The sequence below is a fragment of the Psammomys obesus genome, unplaced genomic scaffold, assembly GCF_907164565.1.
Source record: "Psammomys obesus unplaced genomic scaffold, mPsaObe1.curated_primary_1811, whole genome shotgun sequence".
In the NCBI taxonomy this organism is placed as follows: Eukaryota; Metazoa; Chordata; class Mammalia; order Rodentia; family Muridae; genus Psammomys; species Psammomys obesus.
In genome coordinates this window covers 32468948-32493090 of record NW_026587216.1, presented here as the reverse complement: position 1 = coordinate 32493090, position 24143 = coordinate 32468948, and positions in this window count along the sequence as shown.

Genomic DNA, 24143 nt, shown 5'->3' with positions numbered 1-24143 from the left:
GAATACCATTTCGTGACTGTTCCAGAGAGCCTCATGGGCAAGTGCTGAAAATGCCAATGTACTGAAGTTGCTATTTCTGGTCTTCCAAACAATTTCTGGGGTGAGGGTTAGTAGATCCCCAAATTCTTGGCTCTTCAGGGAAGATTAAGTTCATGAGAACCAGAGTATTTGAGAGTCTCTGAAGGCCATCTTTTATAGTGTTCTTTTGTTATTTTATTTTATTTTATTGTGCCTATGAATTTAGTCTGTTATATCTTCCCTCAGGACACAGTATATCACAGTGAACTGTAGGAATCATATCCCTTTTCCTGGACCTTGCAAATCTCCAAGACTGTTATAAAGACCTTTCATTTTGTGTGTTATGAAACACATAGTGCTCCCTCTCTCTGATTCTTTTATAGAACCCTGTCTATAATTCCACATATTGTGTCCCACTCAGATTCACAAAAGAAAGGATCTAATAGGCCACATCATAATCCACTTTTCACTGATGAGCTAAAAGCTTGAGCGGCCTGCTTCTTTACCACTGGGGTTGATGTATATAACTAGAAGAGACATTCACACATTCCTGAAACCTTTGGATGCAGCTCTCTATCCTTTTCTCAGTGTCCTCTGCACCCCAGGCTGCATGGTCCTCATCTGAGCCCCTTTGCTCTTCCTCGAATCTTCCTCCCCTTGTATATTCTCACCTCTCTATCTCTCAGGCATTGCTGCCTCCCAGATCCTCAGATATCCAGACTTTACCTGGAACTATGATCTTTTTTTCTGCATTTCTATTGCAAGCCCAAGTACCTCCAGTTCAGTATGCTCTGCCTTCAGCTTCTCTCCATAACTGACTTCATGCTTCTGTCCTGCTTACTATGACAATCCTGGTCCTGAAGGCTTCCACTGTCCAGCATCTCTGTGGCTGGACCTTAAAACTTTATCCTTTACCCTTGCTTAGTTCAGACTCTGGTATCCTAGATTTATTCTAGTAGAATATCTCTGCTCACCTTCTAAAAAAGGTTCTATTGTGACTTCTGGTGTCCACCAAGCATCAATTCTGAACCTGTTTTAGAAGCCAGAGTCTTTGACATGAATTGCACGTGTCTTCAATTAAACATGAGTGGCTCCTTATGAGGCAGAGACCCTGTTGAGTGGGGAGACCAAAAGCTCTTAGAAGGTAAGTTTCTTGGCCATGTATATGCATGCATGAGAGGCTCTGCTGCATCAGCAGCTCAGGCTGTAACCTACAACCCTGGTATGGCACCACTCTTGGGATCCCTGTGATCTCCCTTGTTGTTGCTGTTTCTAGCCTTTCCCTGATGTGTCTAAGAACTAAGCACTACTCCTGCTATTATTAATACAATGCTACCCTCTGACCTACCTACAGCTCCTGCTCCTATACTTCATAGGGTATCATATATAAATTTGGATGAACTCTTGCTGTATGCTTCTTTGTGTGTTTTGCTGTTACTATGCTCTTTGTTTGAAATGATTTTCCTATGTTGTACAGGATGGCCTTGAGCTCACTTTGTATCCCAAGATGACATCAAACTTAGAGTTTGCCTGCTACTGTCTAATGAATGTTGGGGTTATAGGCTGTATGGTGCACTTAATACTCATGACAATTTTCTTGAGGATCCTTTAACTTTCTAGTTTCTCTTTGCCAATTCAGATATTACCTCATCCAGTACTAAATCCTGCAAAAGTGGCTCGGATCCCTGAATTAAGGGTGGCAAGGAATGAAGAAAGGACAAATATGTAGACAAATGAAGAGAAAAGTTGGACTAAGGTGGGCTTTATACTTTTCTAGAGCTGGACCTTACCAGAGCCCAGAACCCCAGAATGTTTATAAGGTCCAGAATATTGGGAGGGCTTAGCTAGGCTTGGTAGGAGGTCTCTGTAGGTGCAGTTTCAGGCTGTGAACATTATGGAGCAGGAAGTTGCTAGTGTTTGTACACACTGGTCAATCACTCACACTCAGACTCTTAGGAACCTTTTTGACATCACTGAGCCCCATCTTGAAGAAGCCTTGCCATTCCCGTGTGAATGAGCCATTGGGGTCCTTGATTAATTCAGGTCTCCAATTCACCCAGGGCTCTTTCAGTTCCCCAGAGTCCAATACTTAAGACTGGACAAATATGACATCTTTTCTTATCTTAATCCTAATTATAATACACATATTCTTTACCCTCTTTGCAAACCAAACCCACCAACCATGTCTCTTTGAGTATCTAAGTCTGACCCAGGCCCATGACTGTTTTCATTGCCCTCTCCCTTCTTTCTGTCTGTGCCCAGGTCTGCTCCAGATCTCTTAGGGTCTTCCTTCTGCCGTGATCCTTTGCCATCTTGCACAGTTGGAAGCAGTGTGCATTTTCAGCAGTTGGGTGTAAAAACCCATATTAAAGGACATGTGTTTGATGCATGGTTTTCAAGTCTTGCTAAGCAGGAGTCACTGGAGAAGCATCTGATGATAAGCCTGTACTCAAATCCTGCTGAATTCACTGCAGAAGCCAACACTTTTTTGATTCTCCAAAGTTTATGCATAATAAAGAGCAGTTATTCGTGATGTCTCTGGTTTCTTTTGTTAATTCTTCAATGAACTCACAAATTACCATCTAGCCCTGGAACCTGACGCATAATAGGTATTCGGTAAATGCTAATTATTTTCCTATCTCTTTGTTTCAGCAGGCACAAATTATATAACTGTAACTTGTTTAAATAAATACAGTAACTGATTTATACCGCCTATACTTTTCTTGTTCCGAACATTTATGGCGTCTTTAGCCAAATGTTTTCTAGCTTACACTTGACCTTCAATTATCCCTTTAATATTCCTTCTTTGACATTTTGATATTAAATTCATTACTTAGTCTGCACATTTCTCAAACTTCTATACAATTATATTTTCTGCCACCTACTCCTTTTCTACTTTTAGCCCTCATCCTTGGTTCTTTTTTGTTTTAATTTTGCTCAAGCAAGCAGTAGACCTTGTGCTCCAGCAAGTGAAGTAAACCTTGAACTGCCACTGACATGATGTGTTTTATATTATAATTTATTAAAATTACTTTGGTTGAACATCATGGGAACGTGTTGGAATTTCCTATAATTTAAATTTTTTGTCATGTTGAAACAGCCGAGGTACAAAGGGTGGGAAAGAACTTCAAAGCCTAAATGTCTTGGATACGATGAGCTAACTTGCTGTACTCTGTATATGAAATAACTGAGGCACAGATCAGAGACCTCCTCCAAACTTATAGTGCTTATTAATGGCAGAGTCACTTCTTTGAAAATTGGGAGAAACTTTGGGCAGAGCGTAGGGAGTCTTATGGAGGAAGAGAGGGGTGGGAATTGAGGACAGGAGCTCCACAAGAAGACCAACAAAACTAAAAGATCTGAGCCCAGGGGCTCCTGCAGAGACAGATGCACCAATGGAGGACCATGCATGGAGAGGACCTAGACCCCCTGCTCAGATGTGGCCTATTGGCAGCTCAGTCTCCATGTGGATCTCTGAGGGAGAAGATCAAGGGCTGCCTCTATCATTAACTCAGTTGACTGCTCTCTGATCACTTGCCCCTCATAATTCAGCCTTGCCAGGCCATGGAGGAAGAGGATCCAAGCAGTCCTGATGAGACTTACCAAGCTATGGGCAGATGGCAGAGAAGGAAAACTTCCCTTTTCAGTGGACTAGGGGAAGCTGGATAAGGGGAAGAGGGAGGGAGGGTGAGACTGGGGGAGCTGAGAGAGGGGGCTTCAGTTGGGATATATAATGAATAAATTGTGAAGAAAAAATAAAAAAAATTAAGATGTGAAAAAGGTTTGACATCTGCCCCTTTTGTAAATAGCCTCAAAATGGCAGGAAAAAAATAAGCACTCTGGAGCATGGTAAGGTTAGTAAGAGTAACTGTATCTCTTAAGTTCTTAGTCACAGCAGCCAGGATAACTTCAGCCATCAGAAGCAGCCATCCTGGAGTTACAAGTTCCCTGAGGTCTTGTCACTTGTTTCATGTTGGTTCTGTTCCACAGTTGGGGGAGCTTCAATTTTTTTTGAGTAAATTTGAAATCTTTCTTGATTTTTTTTTTGTGTTGAGTGCATTATCTATTATGTATACTTACACTTTATTTATTTTTTTGACTGATCATGTTTTTATTCCCACACAGGAAGCAGAGAGACACAACAGGAAATGGAACAAGCCTACAGACCCTCCACCACCTTTTTCCCCTGCAGTGGTGTATTTCCCAAAACCAAGCTCTGACTCCTAAAGGTTTCATACCTTCCATCAAAGAGCGCCACCAAGGGGACCCAGTGTTCAAATACATGAGCCTATGGGGCATTTCTCATTCAAATCACCAGTTCATTTACAGTCTTTTCTCATTTTAAAAGGCAGTAGTACTTAACCTTGGACTTAAAGAGTATGAGTGCTTGGAGCTACACTGCTGTTCTTCTAGAACTTAAAAAAGTAAAGTGCTAATATAAACATGTGGTAATTATCACCAGAATTGTTCATTTTTAACTATTAAACAAAGAGCAATTGCTGTTTGCTCATGCAAAACAAACTGCCTGCTTAACATCTTTTTTCTGTCATTAATTAATTTATTCACTTTACATCCCCTATCACAGATCACAGCCCTCTCTCTCCTTTCCTTCCAATCCCACCCTCCCACCTTCTTCACTCACTCCCCCTTTCCCTTCTCTTCAGAAAAGGGGAGACCTCCCCCTTACCAACCTGCCCCAGCACATCAAGACACATCAGGACTAAGCACATCCTTTCCCACTGAGGCCAGACAAGGCACCCTAGCTAGGGGAAAGTGATCCAAAAGCAGGCAACAGAGTTCATTTCAGCGATAGACCTACTTAAATTGCTAGGTGACCCACATGAAGACCATGTTGCCCAACAGCTACGTGTGTGCTGGGGGCAGTCCATGGCTGGTGGTTCAGTCTCTGTGAGCCCCTCATGGTCCTAGGTTAGTTGACTCTGTAGGTCTTCTTGTGGAGTTCTTGTCCCCTCTGGGTTCTTCTATCCTTCTGGGGGAACTTTAAATGTATCAGTATAAAAAGTTTTTTTTTTTCAAAGAGAAAAAAGAAAATAGTTCACAAAACACAGAAGCCCTGGGTGTGTTGCAGTTTCTCTTGTTCCTTCACTTTAGATTTTCTTCTTTATTTCTTGATTGTTGTGGTGGTGGTAGTAAAATAAAAGAGACAACAATGGATTTAAAGTTAGCTGCCAAGAGCAGTGAAATGTTTTCAAGTCCTAGAGTGACAATGCAAATCACAGATCCATAAAAGCTATCCACAATTGTACATCTATTTATCAAAGGTTGAGAAAGGCAAAAATAATAATAATAAGAAGAAGAATTAGAGGACTTGTAGCACATAGAGGAACACAGAGTGTTCAGTTCAGCCCATGCTCACTGTCTAGCAAATAATCGGGAAGCAAAACAGTTACAGAAAACTCATGGTCTTTTTTTATTCATTTGGTGGTAAAAATCTACAAAACATTATAAGGAAGATCCCAGTATGTCTGATCAATGGTAAGACACATAAGGCTCATGGCAGAGTAGATACTGCCTTTCCTGGTGGGGAAGGAAAACCCAACCTGCCATGGCCTTTTAATCCACACATCTCTTCAGGTGGAAGGCAACATGGTATCCTGAAGGCTTTCACAGGTTGAGAGGTGGATATGGTGATGGTGGAGGGAATGACTTGGCCTCCTTTCCAGAAGTTAAGCTGTTCTGGGCACACAGAACAGAAAAATTTATTGCTTAAGAAGACTGAAAAGAAGATGAGGCACAAAAAAAGTGAGTGTTTTGCCAAGTTGCTTCATGGTGACAGGAAACAAAACAGGATTGGCATGTGAGGTAAACATGCAAGGAGAGATGCCGATCATTTCCTTTCTATGTTTGACAACCACTGGATTATTCACAGTCCATACTGAACCAAAGATACTAGAAGCAACATAATACATAAAGAAACACCTTATGTGGAACATGAGCTGGTTGGCTAAAAGACTGGGGAAGAAGATTCAGTACCTTTGGGTAAGAAAATCTACAATAAATGATTTTAGAGCCCGGAGAAATTCTTTTTCTGGCACTGGAAGTAGATAAAACTTCTTCCAATACCTCAAATGCCAGAACAGCTCTGTAAAAAAAAGGGGGGGGGGGGAAGGGCATTGGTAGTTTTAATAGACACAAACAAAAGGACCAAAAACAAACAAACAAACAAAAACAATAAAACAGACAAACAAAAAAAAAACAAACAGTAACTTGAACATAGTTTCCCTCTATGATTACATGTAGTCTGAAAACAAAATAGCAGTACTTAGGACAAGTTTCTTTTGTTTGTTCCCAACAGTATTGGCATAACCAAGAGGAAATGTAGTTAAATCTAACATGAGACAACATAATTTAATATTCACCACTGTAATATAACCAACCCTTGCATCCAATTGATCACAGTTTGGCTCCCAAGTCCACTGTGTCCCTGATCATTACCATTCTTGGGGTGTGCAGTCAATAAACCATCAATATGGTTTTTGAACCACTGTTTTAGAATCTCCTCCATTTCTACTTAGCACATCTATTTATCTCATGTATGTATGTATCTATACATGTATGCATGCATGCAGCATTGCAATTATTATTAAAGAATCCTATTGGAAGTCATAAGAATAGATATTGTGAAATCTGATAACAATGTTCAAAGGTAGATTGCAGGACATTTTCTTTCATAAGAGGCTAATACCTAATACATTATTACTCTTCCTATTATTTGAAAACTAATATGCCTGGAAGTAAAAAAAACAGATGCTTAGAACATCCAGAATAACAGTGGTGATTCTTAGTAATCCCTTTTTACATATATTGCTCAATGAGAAAGTTAGTTACAATTACTAGATTTTCTGTTATAGAAACATGGTTTTATTTTGCTTTGTCAGCTAATCTCAATGCACTGTCTCCATAAAAGACGATAGTACCTCCATATTGGAGAAAGGTACAGAGCTTTTTGGATGCATCCTTGTCTGCACCTAATATAGACAGCTAAGGCCAGGACCTGAAGTGTTTTTGTGATCATTCTCAGGTTTCTGATTCCACACTTTAAGCTTTGAAAAGAAGCAGTAAGTATTACACCACATGGAGAATATGAAGTTCTGCTGATACCCCCTCAAATATTCTTTGCATGTTCCTGTGACTAAGATTTTGTTTTCTTTGCATCAAAGAACTAACAGGTCAAAATTTAGAAAAAAAATAGAAAACTCAGAGTAGTAAAAAAAAAAAATGGTTACAAAATAGAATGAAGATTGTGGTTATTTTGTGTGTAGGGGTGGTAAAAGAAATGAATCTGGGACCGGTACAAAGTGAGAAATTGGATAATTTTCCAACTTAAACACAAGGCCCAATGGGGGACATCATCAAAACAAGTGTGAATGGGAAGCAGTTTGACCCTTTTGGGATTTTCCCACCTACAGCCATGCTGCCAACATGGCAGAAGGAAACTCAAGCCTTCAATATGAACTGTGAAAAGTACTTTTCAGCAGAAGGAAACCAAAGTCATTTTCTAGATATTGCTGACATGTATTAGCTTCCAAATGATTTATATATGTTCCTATCTCTGTTAATATTATAGTCATTTTGTAGATACACTTGAAAAGTAAAGAAAAAAAACCTTAATATCAAAATCCACACAGATAATAAGCAGATAGATAGTAATGAGCTGTGATATATATGATTTAGAACTGAATAAGGACTAATAAATTACATGTAAAATTAAACTATGTTTTAAAAGTTAATCAATAAACTTTTGAGATTAAAAAACTACAATAACCAGGCTTGATGTCTAGATAAAACTGTTAATAAGATAAATAAGTAATTATTAAATTAGAATCCAAATAGAAGCATTTATTTGAAATGTATTTGGAGAGACTAACTGTTGGTGTATTCCAGAGTGTTTATTGACTTTCTGGAAGAGAAGAGAAACAGAAAAGGGTGATATTTAAAGTGATAATAGCACCACATTTTCAGAATGAATTAAAGACAGAATTTCTAAACTGTAATAATGAAAGCATTACATGATTACAGTATTGTTCAAATAGCTTGTTTTATGACAATTTTAATGCTGGAATAAAAGGAAAAGAAAGAAGTAAGAAAAGAAAGAAGAAAAATACACAGAAGTTAGAAAACTAATAATTCACAAGGATTAGTAGAAGTAAGTTCTCAGAACATTGACATTTGACACCACTTTCCCCTTATTAGTGTTTTACAGTTTGAAAAAAGCCAAAGAAACCTGTAGGTACTGGAAGTCCCATAGGGACTGGGAGACAGATTGGTGTTCATCCAATAACAAGAAGACCAGTGACCAATGCCAGCATTTAATTAGGATATTAAAAGTGGGTCGGAAATAGGACCACAGTCACAGTATTAAAATTAAACTTTAATTTATTCTAATCTCAACTGAATGAAGTTGATCTTCCTGTGACCCAAAACCTGTCTAGACCTGAGTCAAAGAAAAATGCCTGTCTGGAAGAAGATAATAGTCCTACATAGCCTTGTATAGCCTCTATAAATCATTTCGATACCAGAAAAGATAGATAATAAAAATAACCAGAATGTTTTCAAAATAAAGACACAGAATGTAACTTGAGACAATTGCTTCTATATTAATACCAAAGCAGAATGAGCTATAAAACAGTTTTCCACAGGCGCTCCACAAGAATCAAATATATCTGGGCACAGGGTCTTCTATGAGACTGTTTCTCCAACCAAGGACCATGTATGGATATAACCTGGAACCCCTGCTCGGATGTAGCCCGTGGTAGCTCAGTATCCAAGTGGGTTTCCTAGTAAGGTGAACAGAGACTATTTCTGACATGAACTCAATGGCTGACTCTTTGACCTCCCCCTGCCCCCGTGAGGGAGGAGCAGCCTTGCTAGGCCACAGAGGAGGACATTGCAGCCAGTCCTGAAGATACCTGATAAGCTAGGGTCAGATGGAAGGGGAGAAGGACCTCCCCTATCAGTGGACTTGGAAAGGGGCAGGGAGGAGATGAGGGAGAGAGGGAGGGAATGAGGGAGCAGGCTACAGCTGGGATACAGAGTTAATAAACTGTAACTAATATTAATAAAATAAAATAAGTTTTCTTTTTAATCCATTGGATGTCTAAATATTATCTAAAGTGCAAGAGGTAAACAACCAGGCTAGCATGTAAAGAGACCCATGATTGCTTTCAATTATGTAATATCCACAAGAGAATCCTAACAGAAATGGAGGTGAAGAAAAATGGTTAAAATGGCTCTTTATAGACTAGAATCGTTTACATCAACTCAATAAAGTCTAACCTGGATAACTACAAAGTTGTACATTTCATAAAGGTGAAAGGACTGTTTGCATTCACTTGATATCACCATTTGAAAATACATGAAACTAAACATATGGAAATAAAAGAAGAAATTAATAAATCCCAGGTATGGTTGGAGATTTTAGCTAATACACTGCATTAATTATTAGAACAAGTAAAAAAAAAAAACATTGGCAAACATTTAGAAATTTAAACATCATAAGCAGACTATCTAATTTTATGACAATTATAGAAAATAACACTGATCAAAACCAGAATACATTATTTAGAGACGTTCTTGAGCTAGACCACACACCGAGCAATCGAACAAGTCTTGATAAATATGAGAAGAATGAAACAGGTATATGTGCTGTTATTTTAATGGAGCTAAACTACAAATAAGTAATAGTTATTGATCAAGAAAACTCTGTGTTTGATTCCCTTCTTTAAAAAAAATTAACCGTCAAAAACTCAAAGAAGTAATAACCAAAAATTATTCATTTTAAATAATAATTATTAGTAAAATCAGAAGATATCAATATCCGTGGTATACAAATACAGCTGAGAGGGGAATTTACATCATTAAATGCCTGCATTTGAGACAATAGTTCTCAAATAAGATTTGACCTTATTAAACCAGAAACAGGAAAATATGTCAATCAAATATATATAGAAGGAAAAACTTCTGAAATCTATGAAATATAAAAAATAAATAATAAAAATATCCAGAATGTTTTCAAAATAAAGACACAGAAAGTAACTAAAGACCATTGTTTTTATATTAATATTACCCAAAGGAATAGAGAACAATAAAGGGAAATAACTCAAAATTTACGAGTGACCAAATTTTAAAAAATAACCTCACTATGATGAAAATAGATAATAAAAACCTTAGATATGTTAAAATGACAATCAGGAATGAAATGATTTATGTGAAAGAATTCAATATTGATGATGTTCACCATTATTTGAAACTTATAACAAAGAGTTATTACAGTTTGAACCTGAATGTTCACATAGACATACGAGTGAATGTTTGCTTACCAGCTTTGGGGACTAATTTAAATGATGTGGCGCTAATAAAAGGTAGACCCTAGCTGGAAGAAGTAGGCCAGCAGGGACAGCTTTGAAGGTCACATCTGTGAAACTTCTGGTCATGACCCACTAATATGAACAATTCAGCACCACATGCTCCCACTACTGAGGACAGAACCTCTCCACTTGCTCTCTTGAGCTTGATGGAAGGAATTTGACCCTCTGAAACTATGAACTCATAAATATTTACTTTATGTTATATTGCCATTGCAGTGAGAAAAATAACGAATGCAGAAAATTAGTATCAAAAAGTGGGCTTATTGCTCTCATAAACCTTACCATGTGATTCCCGGACTTTGCTACCAGTTTGTGGAAGAATCTAGTGATGCTACTAGAGAGGCACAAAGGTGATGGAAGTGACTTCAGTGGGATATTTTCGTAGGAGTTCAGGTGAGGAAAATGGTGCTAGAAATGTGTATAATGATGATGGCGATCTTGGGGTTTTGGATGGAAACATGGCATATAAACATTAGCCAAACATTGTTAACAAAACAATGTCGACTAAGGGGGAATTACTAAGCAGACTATGAATAGTTTACACGTTCAGATTCTACACAGCAACAACAAAAATGAGCTACTGATTCACACACCAATATCAGCAAGGGTCAACACAATGTGCTGTGTAAAGGGAATGAGCAGAAATGGCTCTAGAATGTGGGATTCCATCTACATGACATTCTGGAAAGTGTAACACCAGAGTAACTCAAAACACATCACCAATTGCTCTGCAATAGAGATAGAAGGGTTTTCACTAAAATGAGACATTAGAAATAATTTTGTGTTAACAAATCTGTTTTATACCACAGATGTGATGGGGGTTATACAACTGTATATTTTTTTTCAGATTTTTTTTATTATTGTTTACTATTATTATTAGTTACATTTTATTAACTCTGTATCCCAGCTGTATCCCACTCCCTTATTTCCTCCCAATCCCTCCCTCCCTCCCTCAGCTTCTCCCTGCCCCTTTCCAAGTCCACAGATTGGGGAGGACCTCCTCCCCTTTCATCTGGCCCTGTTTTATCAGGTATCTTCAGGACTGGCTGCAAAGTCCTCCTGTGTGGCCTAGCAGGACTGCTCCTCCCTTGGGGGGTGGGGAGGTCAAAGAGCCTGCCATTGAGTTCCTGTCAGAGATAGTCCCTGTTCCCCTTACTATGGGAAACCAATTGGTTATTGAGCTACCACGAGCTTCGTCTGAGCAAAGGTTCTAGGTTATATCCATACATGGTCCTTGGTTGGAGAAACAGTTTCAGAAAAAAAAACCCTGTGCCCAGATATATTTATTCCTTGTGGGGCTCCTATCCTTTCCACGTCATACTAACTCCCTTCTGCCGAAAGTTTGGTTATGATTCTTAGTATCTGTTTTGAAACGCTGCTTGGTAGAGTCTTTCAGATGCCTTCTGCGGTAGACTCCTGTCATACGTCCAATGCACATCTCATTTGTCTTTCTAAGTGAGGATTGATCATCTGCTTTCTTGTTTATCTTCTTTAGGTGTATAAGATACAACTATATATTTTTATCAAAACTCATGAGGTGCACTTGAAATTGATGAACTTTATTTCAGGCAAATCTGATATTTATTATTTGTGCCTTGTTTCTTTTATAAACATTTACTACACATGACTCATAGGCTTAAAGGCAAACGATCCACAGAGCTCCTCAGAGAAAACACAGAATGTTTTCTTAACAACAAAGTAGACAAATCTCACTTATATTCAACTAAAATACACAATGTTACAACAAAGAACAGACTTCATAAAATGCCAAACAGCTCTTGAAACATCAAAATAAATAACACACAAGCTATTCGGTGCGACAACACAGTGACGGTATGTATATTTGATAGAGAATTCATGCCAAAAATATGAAAATAATGTCTGTAAGTTAGGAAGAAGGTCAAAACCCAATAAGATGATTGTCAAAAGACTCAAACAGGCATTTCACAAAGTGACCATATCCTAACAATCTTATAAGCAACCAAAAGCTGTACACTGTGGATGCTAACAGCAACATGGAGTTGATTTTGAAAATATTCATTGTAACAAAATAGAAAACCCACACAATACACATATCATGATTCTGAACTACCCATTCCAGACATGGGAGTAACAAGTTTATGGGATAGAAATTAGGATGTGTTTTTCTGGGAGTGGAGAAACCAGACCAAGAGATGTGGGCTTCTGAGGAAGCATGCTATCCCTTGTTCCACGGTGTGATGTATAGTCCACATTAATTTTTAAAACTAAAACAAAGTACATGTATATACACGGGTGCTTGCCTGGGGAAGGAGAGAGAATCATGGGTTACTGGCAGCTTTCCCAGTCTGAATGTAGGACCATCTCACACGGGGAATCGGCGGGTGACATTGTTAGCGCCTCTGAGAGAGGAAGTTTTATTAGTTGATAGAATGCTGCTGAGATACGGGCCATGTGCCACTAGGAAGTACCGTTTCAGCTATTCTTTGCATAATGTTGGAGAAACATCACTGGAACTTGAAAGAAGGCTCTGATCAAAATGAGGGGGTCCTGTCCGAACACACCATTAATTATGAGAGAAACTACTAAATCACTCTGCAGACTCTCTAACAGCTCTTTACAATAAAAGCCTGTTCTCGGATACTCTCACACTTTTCCATTTCCAAGTGAAATTAAATTTCCCTAGAACTGAAAGCACAAGACAAGCCAATCACCTGTTTCAGATGCTCCTGCAGCTAAGAGTAGGAACATGGTGTTTATGTTGGCTAAAGTGAACACCAAAAAGAGCTGAATACCAGACACTAACAGGATTTGTCACTGAGGAAAGTCATGTAAAGTTCTGCTGAAAGCCTGAGAAAGATCCCTTTGGAACCATAAACATGCTCTATTTTGTGGAGAGCAGAAGGGGTGTACATTTATGCTCAGGCATCTGTACGTGGCCTGGTCTACTGGATAAATGTGTTAGCATGAATACATTATTACAGCTGCCAGTAATTTGTTTGCTAATTATAAAGGACTAGACTTTTTGCAGGCGTGCTCAGTATGCATGGTTTACCTACATTTCTAGTAATGAGTAATAGCATTTCATTTTACAAACAAAAAAAAAAGAAAACTCAGAGAAATAAGAAATATTTTTAATATTTTGTAATGTAACTGCATGATGGAGGCAGGAGTTGATTTCAGTCTGTCTCTTTTTCTCCCCGGGTCTTTCTTCTGTCACAAAAGACAAAGTACAACCCTTTCAATCTCTTAGCTCCTCCAGTCATGCCTTCCTTTCCCAAAATTTGGTTTTTATTGTACAGAACCATTCTTTCTCAAATCCAAACAGCTTTATTAGGCAAAGACACAATATATTTTTATTCTGCCACAAAGTTTGGAATAAATTAAGGAAGGTCAACTGGTAAAGACTAATAGAAATAAAGTTTGCATTATCGTTACTAAAAATCCAACACAGATAAATCAATAAATTGTCAGTCAAAGGCCTTGCTAACTCACTTTGCTGTCTGCTCAGTTCAGTTCTTCAGGAAGCCTTCCTAAGGGAAAAACTTAGGTCTTAAAAATAAGCACCTGAACAAAATTGCTTCCTGTCCTTCATTGGCAAAAAGATGAAAGTAGGAAAGAAAAACTCCTCATCATGGAGAGGGGAAGTGGCAGGAAATACCACCCCTAGTTGGGGAAGCTATTAGAAACTGACAGTTACCATGAGAGAGTGAGTCAGTTTCCTGTAAGGGTGTGGGCTCCTCTCCAGTGGATAGTCAACAACCTGAAAGTATACCAGCAGCACAAATTAGATCTGATGGGAAATAAGAATGGGCCACAAAGTTGGGTGGGTAGACAATAGGGAGATGGATCTGGGAGGAGTTGGAGGAGAGGTATGTGAACATAATGAAAGGAATACCTAGTACTGGTTGACATTTAAAAGAGAGAAAGATTATTTACTCATATAGTGTTCATGTGTATGTGTGTCCATTCTTCCCTTCTGCCATGTGTGTTCTAAGGATCAGACATCAGGCTTTGTGAAAAGTGATTTTACCCGTTGAACTATCTTATGGATTCCTATCAACAGACTTTTTTGTTTGTTTGTTTGTTTCTTTCTTTCTTTGTTCATTTTTTGTTGGTTGGTTTGTTTTTTATTTTGTTTTGTTTTAAGATAGGTTTCTCTGTGTAGCCTTGGCTGCCCTGGACTTGCTTTGTAGGTCAGGCTGGCCTCGAACTCACAGAGATCCACCTGCCTCTGCCTCCTTGAGTGCTGGGATTACAGGGATGTGTCATGGTGCTCAGCTTTTCACCAGACTTTTAATAGATTAAATTTATTAGCTTCAGAGAGCACCATGGGTCAGTCAACTCATCCTGCCATGGTGGGAGCAAAGTATAAGATGTTGAACACAAGGTCTCCAACCAAGATTCCCGCGCATAGAAACAAAATGAACAAAAGAATATTCTCTCAGCTCCACTGCTCCACATGCTACAACAGCCTCCATTTAAAAGATTCTAATATCATTCAGTGTCCCCAGCACTTAGCCCACCTCTCTGCCTTCCTTCAAGCTCTGTTCCTGAGAAGTTCTCAGAAGAATACCGACACATCTCCACTTCTATCCCCTGCCGTCCCTTCATAGAATCCCCACTTTTGCCAAAACTGCTTTGATCAAGGCTTTCAGTTCTCCTGTTCAATCAAATATTTTGTTGCTCTCTGGCCACCCTGTCCTCAGCCCAGAGGGCCTCAGCAGTGGGCCTCTCCTTTCTTTTGTAATTCTCAAAGGCTGCTGTCTGTCGGTTTGGCTCTCTGTCTGTCTGTGCTCTCACTCTCTGTGCTTGTCTCTTAAATGCCTTGTTCATTCACTTGCTGTTTCTATCTTTAAACATGAAACCTGATAGGCGAGGGTCAGATGGAAGGGGAGGAGGACCTATCAGTGGATTTGGAACTGGAAAGGATCATCCTGAGTGAGTTGTCCCAGAAGCAGAAAGACACACATGGTATATACTCACTCATATAGACATATAATATAGGATAAACCTACTAAAATCTGTACATCTAAAGAAACTAATCAAGAGGGAGGACCCTGACTAAAATGCTCAATCCCCACCCCAAAAGGCAAAGAGGATGGACATCAGAAGAAGAAGAAAACTGGAAACAAGTTAGGAACCTGCCACAGAGGGCCTCTGAATGGCTCTTCCCTGCAGACTATCAAAGCAGATGCTGAGACTTATGGCCAACTGTTGGGCAACATGCATGGAATCTTATGAAAGAAGTGGGAAATTGTAAGATCTGGAGAGGACAGGAACTCTACAAGGAGAGCAACAGAACCAGAAAACTTGAACACAGGGAACTTTCCAGAGACTCATACTCCAATCAAGTACCATGGGGTATAACCTAGAACCCCTGCACAGATGTAGCCCATGGCAGTTCAGTGTCTAAGTGGGTTTCATAGTAACGGGAAGAGGGACTTCCTCTGACATAAACTGATTGGCCTGCTCTTTGATCACCTCCCCCTGAGGGAGGAGCAGCCTTACCAGGCCACAGAAGATGACGATCCTGATGAGATCTGATAGAGTAAGATCAGAAGGAAGGAGAGGAGGACCTCCTCTATCAGTGGACTTGGGGAGTGGCATGCATGAAGAAGGGAGAGGGAAGGTGGGATTAGGAGGGGAGGTGGCGGGTTCTTTGGGGGGATACAAAGTGAATAAAGTATAATTAATAAAAGTTAAAAAATAAAAAAAAATCTTTGGTTCAGAGCCTACAAGTGTCAAACTCAAAATTTGAACAACTGGACTTGCCAATGAGTCTAATTTTACTATTCAGAGCCTGCATTTTGAGAGTGTACACAATATATACTAACTGTGGATAAGACAAATTCCATGGCTATGAAGGACCCAGTAGGTCTGCTGAGTTCCTGAGCTCTCTGACGTAGACTACCATGTTGCTTGTAGCATCGCTGCTTGGTCTTGTAGGCCTGATCTCCAGTGGCCTGTCCTTCCTCAGGTTGGTACCCTGCACTACTCTCTCTGGAAAGCCTCCTGGCAGGTGAAGCTCGGTGAAGGCAGCTCTGTGCAAGTGTCACTAACACTCCTTACTTTTCAGGTATAGTTTGCTACTATCTTCCCTTTAGTAGATCAGCAAAGTATCCAAACTATGTGTTTTACTGCTTCTGCTGCTTATCCTATACATGATGGTAATTGCCTAGGCTGTCATCTATCTATAGTTTGTTTGTTTATTTATTTATTTATTTGGGGGGGATAAGATGGGAGAATAGATTTAGCAGTGCTTACACTGGAAGTTAGAACCCAGAAGGCCTCTAAAAGATTACTTTAAAACAGCATTTCAGTTTTATAAACTTTCCCTACAGGATCAGATACAACAATGTTGTTTGTTTGTTTGTTTATTAGTGTGTGGTGCTGTGCATGGCAGCTCATGTGTGAATGGAGGTCAGAGAACAACTTTTGGCAGCCAGTTCTCTCCTTCCACCATGGGTCCTGGGGATCAGATTTAGGTATCAACCTTATGTGGCAGGTGTTCTTCAGGATATATATAGTTTTTGACCCTCATCTGGTTTTTTACTCTTTCAAGGGGTGATTTTGTCTAGGTCTGTGGACTTAACGCCATGCTTTCAACAGTGATATCTCCTGTAAGTTTTCAGTAACTTCATACTCCATCATTTTTCTACAGACATATGACACACACCAAAAATCACACAGGTCTAAAGCGGAACTCTTTACTCCATTTTCTCTTGCTCCTTCAAGACCTGCTTTGTAAGCACACATGAGAGCATTGCCCCCGAGGCTGTGTGAGAAGGTGCAGAATCACTTTGATGGCTTGTTGTCTTCATTCCGTCTAACTCAGTCATGTGTTGACCACTGTTCTCATGTCTGCTCAGCATCATGCTAGCCAGGACAGCCCTTCTCTTATCTGACATACCGTTCCAGGCCTTGCAGCTCACTTGCCTTCATTTTCACACTGCAACAAGTTTTGTAATATGAACAGAGCACATTGATCCTGTACCTATAGCATCCTACTGCTTTTCTTTTGGCTGCAGACTCAGATTCTGTTGAGTGACTCCTCTGGGCCTCTAAGCCATTCAGGTACAGGCTTACACCTCTTATCCATCTTAGTGCTGTCCCACCAGACTCTTCTCTTTTAGGAATATGGTAGGTCTTTTTTCTGCTTCAAGACATTTGTCTCCAATGCATTTACCGCCTATCTTTCTTTGCTCTAAAGATCATTTCACATTTGTAGCTCTGCTCAAATGTCACCTTCTAGAGAGCATTTCATGATACCTTCTAAGACTACCCATGATAGCTATTTAGATCCTCCCTAGTTTTGCTTCTCTGTAGCATTCACATGCAGAGCTCATTTTATGTGTACTCTGCTTTGCTCACTGTCTGCCTGCTTCATCTTGCTGCGAGTTCTACAAAATATATTCCAAGTAGCTAATTTAGGGAGTTCAGAAGATACAGACTCAGTGGCTGACTTGGAGACCTGTCCTCTTCATTTCCATAATAATGTTTTAATTTAAAAACAAAATTACATCATCTTCTCCCTTCCCTTTCCTCCATCTAACCCTTTCCGTATCCTCTCCCTCCAACTCCTCCTATGACCTCCTCAGTCCCTCACAAAATCATAGCCTCTTTTTTTCTGACATTATTGTTACATATATAAGCATGAATATATAAGCTGAATCTGATTGGTGGTGCTTTCATGCATGGTTTCAGGGCAGACCCCTTGGTATCTTGTAATCAGTTAGGTGACACATCCCTGGAGAAGACTAATTCTTCATCTCTTAGGAAGCCCATCCTGTTAATGACTGCAGCAAATTGATTTTATTAGAAAAAATTCTTGCATTGTTAGCATTGTTTTTTAAATGTCATGTACTATGTATCTTAAAATCATGTATATGTGCTGTTTCATACTTCTGGTGCAAGGCATGAACTCAGCTGTGTTTCCACTAAATCCTGTGGATGGTCTCAGATGCTCCCTGCCCTGTGGCCATGTGATGAGGACACAGTCACATTAGGTGATATACAACTTCAAGCCTTAATTTTTTGTATGCTTATCTCTGTAGCTGGCTCCTTTCCAGAAACTCACATCCTGAGGTGCTAGGGATTAGGATTGAAGGCTATATTTGAAAACATGGTGGAATTGAACCTATGATGACTTCGTGACACATAATACCAGATACTGTTTCTGAGTCCCTGCTTTCTGCAGGAGAGACTACCAGCATTCTGAGTTCTGCTTGCTGAAAGCAAGAGTTTGGAAAATTAAGTCATAAGTAAAAATGAGATTACAGAAAGACCTTCTTATCTTTTGTTCTCCAGACAGACTTCTGAAATATATTGAAAATGGTACATTCTATCTCTTTAATGAAGTGGGGTCATAAAACAACTCCTATTACTTTAGCCTGTTTTTTACTTCTGTGCTTGATAATAGCTTCCAAGATTAGTCTACCAGAGTAGCAGTCTTCTTGACATTTGTAGGGAAGAACCATCTGACTTTTAATTACACAGTAATTGTTACTGTATAAGCTTTAAGCTATAACTTAGAATTCCTTTTTTTCCCTCTAAATTCAGCCAGTATGTCAGAGGCACAGAAAAATAATACCATTTAGTATCTAACATGTGTAAAAACATATTTTATATTTTTTTAAAACTCATTTTCAATCCCAGTAGACATTTTTCTATAATTAGTTCAGAAAACATTTACAGACAACACAATTTTAAGACTGGGAGGCAGTATTCAGAAGGTCATTAAATCTATTTTTCTGCCTTTGGCTAGAGTCATGCTGGTTAAAAACTATCACCATGACTCATAATTTTTAAGGTCAAACTGTAAAATCAAACTGCAGGGGTAATGAACAAAGTATAATTCAAGAGCCTTGGTCTTCTGTCTTGAGGAACAGCTGCCCTTGACATGGGTAAGTGGCTCTGCCTCCATCTGCCAAGAAGTAATAAAGACTTCAGTTCTGTGGCCTGAAGCTGCTGTTCATAAAAGAGACATCTTTGTGCTACTATTGACTTCAGATTGACTACTCTGATTCTCTGGGAGGAAAGACAAATGATAGCTATCAGAAATGAGTGCTTATTTTGTGTTGCAGAAGTCCTCCTTCAGCATAGGGTAACATGGCAAAAGCTTTACAACTTGTAAAAAAAAAAAAAAGTTTGTGTGTGCCACCTCAGTGGATCATTAGCTACCTAACTTTCAGGATAGTCAGGGAAAGCATTAGTCATGTTCATTTTGCAGATGGACCATTGAGGCTTGCGGAGACTAAACAGTTTTGAGAGAGATTGGACATGGTGGAACATACTTGTGATCCCAGCATCTGTGACTGAGTTAGTTTAGTCTGAGAATTACCCTAACCAGGGAGACCCTAGATTGCATACAGAGATCCTGTCTCCCATAAAGAGGTGGGTCTAGGGATGATATGCATGGATGCATGCTGCCATCTGATTCACAGTAAGCTCAGTAAAGCCCAGTGTTGTTATCTATAAAATAAAGCTGTTAACAAAGTGAAAGAGTGGCCTACTTGAAAACTACCAATGTATTCCAGCATTTGAAACATCTCATGCCACCAAACAGATATACATAGGTTTCCATTCAATAGTGGATCTAAGAATAAGTAAATGAACACTCCTCCAGAGTCTAGCATAGAAAGATAGTATAAAATGGTTATCTATCCATATCAATGAATAAAAATGAAACAATATTTATAAACATAAACTAAAACTAATGTTTCAGTTCATCTCTGAAAAATGAAAGAGATTATTTTATTGAGGAAACAATAAAACTTAATTACATTGGTTGATATTAACTATCTTTATTTATTAATTGGCTGATTTTTATGTAAATAATTTTAGTTTCATTACCTATCAAAGACAGCTGTGTATGTCAGTTAATTGTTTTACACTCTAGCTAAGTCCCCTAAGTTAGGAAGCATACCAGGCCACAGGAAGCATGACCTGAACTAAGAATGACAGTCGGACAGAATCTGGCCTGGCCCTGCTTAAGGAGAATCAGTTTATTGTAAGCAAAGGATTTAACAGAGAAACAGTGTTAAAGTGAGGATCACCTGGCTACCATAGGCTGCCTCACAGCTAGGGGCCTGGAATGTGGGGAGAACTGAGTACCAGATGAGTTTGCTCCCCCCACCCCACCCCAAGTCACAAACCATGTGCCATGAGCATCTTCTCTTTACCGAACATTTGGAAACAGGGAGAACATTCATATTCCCCACGGGGGCTGTAGGTGTCTGCTTACATACAGCCAGCCCAACAGCATTTTCTCTGGGCCTCACTTCACCGGGTAACAATGTTGTTAGCAATCTGGCCCATGCTGCCTGAAACTGGCTTTGGGTGCATGGCTACCCAGCAACGCTGGCATTCAAAACTTTTCACTTTTTAATGAGGGGTCAGTATAATAAAGAAAAATGCCTTCCTTGAGCAAGATGGGTTAGGACAGCCTAGATAGCTGAAACAAAGCCTCATTGCTTGCCTGGCAGAACTTTTCTACTGAACATGGTCTTTCTTCCAATATAAAACTATTTGACACAGTTTTATGGCTGGCATATTTCTTGAAATTTTACCAGTCTTCCAGTCTTTCCATTTTAGGTATGTGGCTTTCTGGATTTCATATATTTATATGTGTGTTTGTATATAAATATATATAAATATAAATAAATATATATATATATGGGATGAACAAAAACTGTAATTAGCCTGTTATTGAGTCTAAGTTATCTTCGTTAAATTTCTTCCAATAGTGGAAAGATCACTGTCAGGAGGATCTGTTTACATCTACAGTGCTACTTGTTTATACTTCTCATGAACACACATCAGCATTGTCTAGCAGATATGAGTAAGATAGCTATAATAGTAACCAGCTACACCCTAGAGTAACAATTGTATTAGCCACCTCAGAATGCACATTTATCTGTAGGCACAACATTAGCAGTCGGAGTAGGGTAGGCACAACGTCCACACAGTTTCTAGATCCCATCCCTTTTGAGAAAACAGGGAAGTATTCCCCGAGAGCATATTAGAGTTCTCTAGAAAAATGGAGTCAGTGGGATAAACAGCTAACGGATTAGTTCATGGACCGTGAACATCCCAGGGGTGTGCTAGAGCCATGTCTTTCTAGTTGGTGTCATTGTCTAAAGTCACCTGAGTGGGTCTCTTGCATGGTTCTTTTCTGAGCAAGGACCTGAGTCTCAGACAGTTCTCTAAACCCAGAGACTCAGATTCTGCACTTCGATTATGTGAAAGGGAGGGGTCAAAGAAGAATTGACAATTGTTCATTCATAGTAGAGGAGAGAAAACATGAAAAGTTCTCATAAGAAATGTACAAATTTGGAGTTATTACTTCAACTCTTATTTTAAATAGCTAAGTGGAAACATCTGTCATAATGTATATCACGTAATAAATATAAGAAGCATAATGAACGTCTGTGTTTCATTCATTGGTATCTCACATGTAGTATGACATAAAGGTACTGTTGGATAGTACATGAACAATGGAGCAGGAAGAGAGGGTCATAAGAGACAGCCCGCACCTTCCTTTTGTTTTCACAGCCCAGATGGCTATTATATAACTCCGGCTGCTACTTTCATGATATAAAGCTTGATTTCTAAAATTACACAGTGATTTTAAAATATCTTGAACAGTCTATCTTCAGCAGCCTCAATAGCAGTTAGTTACAAGGTCAACAGAAGGAAAAAAAAAAAAGCAAGAAACCCAAACAAACAAACAAAAGAAAAGAATCTCAGCTGCATTTTGAGATCAGTGTTTCTGGAAAGCCAAATTGTCCTTCTGTAATTAAATGTCCTTGAAGATATAGATGGGCTGGTTTAACTATATTAGAAGCTAAGGCACCAGGACATTTTCCCAATCACCATATGTGCCCTGATGAAGAATGTACTTCTTAAATAGACTTGGCATCAATATAATGTCACTTAGGTGACAGTTTTGATCTCCGTGCCATGTACTGTTCTAGAGGATCATGGAAACAAATATCTTAAATGGAAGCCCTCCAACATGATTTGAGGGGGATAAAAGGTCACCTTATCCCATAAGCATGTCACCTACCTAATAAGTATTCATAAAACTTTTTTAAAATCCAGAACACAGAACTCACTGTGCTGCACATCCTGTTTGGACTGCTCGCTCCGATCTCTCTTTGGAGCTATGCTTTGCTTTGCCAAATGAGCTTTTTCTTAATCGTCTGTATCTTTCAGCTGATTTCTTTCCTTCCAGAAAACATAAACAGAGGAACACCCCTCCCAATGGTGCCAAAACAAACACTTAAAAACACATGCTGTGATCTTCCATTTACCTTTGAATAAAATGCCTTTGCCACATGATAGTAGAAAGGCATCACGTAGACAAAGATAATATTATTTTAATAGAAATATTTTTCTTTCTTACACTATGAAGTTGAAAATAGGAGAAAGAGAAGCTTGTCATTGTATCAGATGTTATAATTCATCACAGCTGCAAGCTACAACCAATACTTTTTCTGAAATTAAAAGAGCTTTTTATTGGTATAAATGCCCAACATTTTAAATCTTTTGTTATGTTTTATCTCTCTCTACTTTTAGTTTAAGGAAAGGTTGTGTCAACCCAAGAATACATCATTAAATCAACCATTAAATTCAACTAAGAATTTTGTTTTTACATAACAGCTTAATTACATCAATCAGTGAAATTCTAATCAGCCTAATGTGGTTATCATGATAACCCAAATAACGGCAAATAAATAAAACAGAAGTCTCCATCTACTTCTGTTCTTTCTTTACTGAGCAAGAACTTTTAAGTAGCTACTGACCATGACAGGCTAAAAAACTGAGTGTGTTTCAAAAGAACTGAGTATGGAGAGGGCACTGAGAAAATAGTTATTCAGCAATTTTAACAGTTTGACTCATCTCTCCCAGGCAGGTTGAAACATCTGAAATCTGTGAATCTTAAGCTCTATCTATATCTTCCCTACTTCATCACTCTTGCAGAACGCAGAGAATCGATTTGTATGCATGTACTAAAAAGGAGTTTGTTTAATTGGAAAGCAACCAGAGTGTAAAATTAAGAGAAGAAGGGCATTTTTAAATTGTGAATGATCATTTGGAAACCTAAAGACTTCTAAGCGGTTGACATTCAGAGGCTCTATCTGAATTTCCATTACATTATATCATATGGAGTGTACAGTTTTACTTCTTGGAAGGGGAAAAACTGCAAAACTGATTATTTAAAATATGTTAGGAAATTTTCAAAGTTTTTGTATAGGGTTCTTAATTATTTATTAGAATCTGATAATAAACTGTAACTATTCTTCAAATTTTTGATGAAAAGCTAAATTTCAGAACTTCTGAGTAAATTCTTGAGACCACGAAAGTATTGAATAGATTAGGACTCCACATGCAGCCTGTCACCCATGGACAGGATGACCATAGCTCTCTGGATTTCCAATATCTTACCTTCAAGACCTTCTTACACATCCATTTTTCATCCTGAACCACCTTTCTTTCACACTCAATTCTTCTTGCTTTGCACTTAGTCTTGCTTTAGATGTCACTGTCTCTGAGTTTCACCAGTTCCTCAAAATGGGCAAAACCATTGTTACCACGGAGGGAAACTGGATGAAAAAACATGAGCCCTGGCCAGAGTAAACCACTGACACACTGCTTTCATCTGACACCAAGGCATTCCTCAAATGATTTTGCTTGTAGGAGCATTCTCCACAGTGAGTGGCAGATGTTAGCACAGGACAGAGTTCCTTGAAG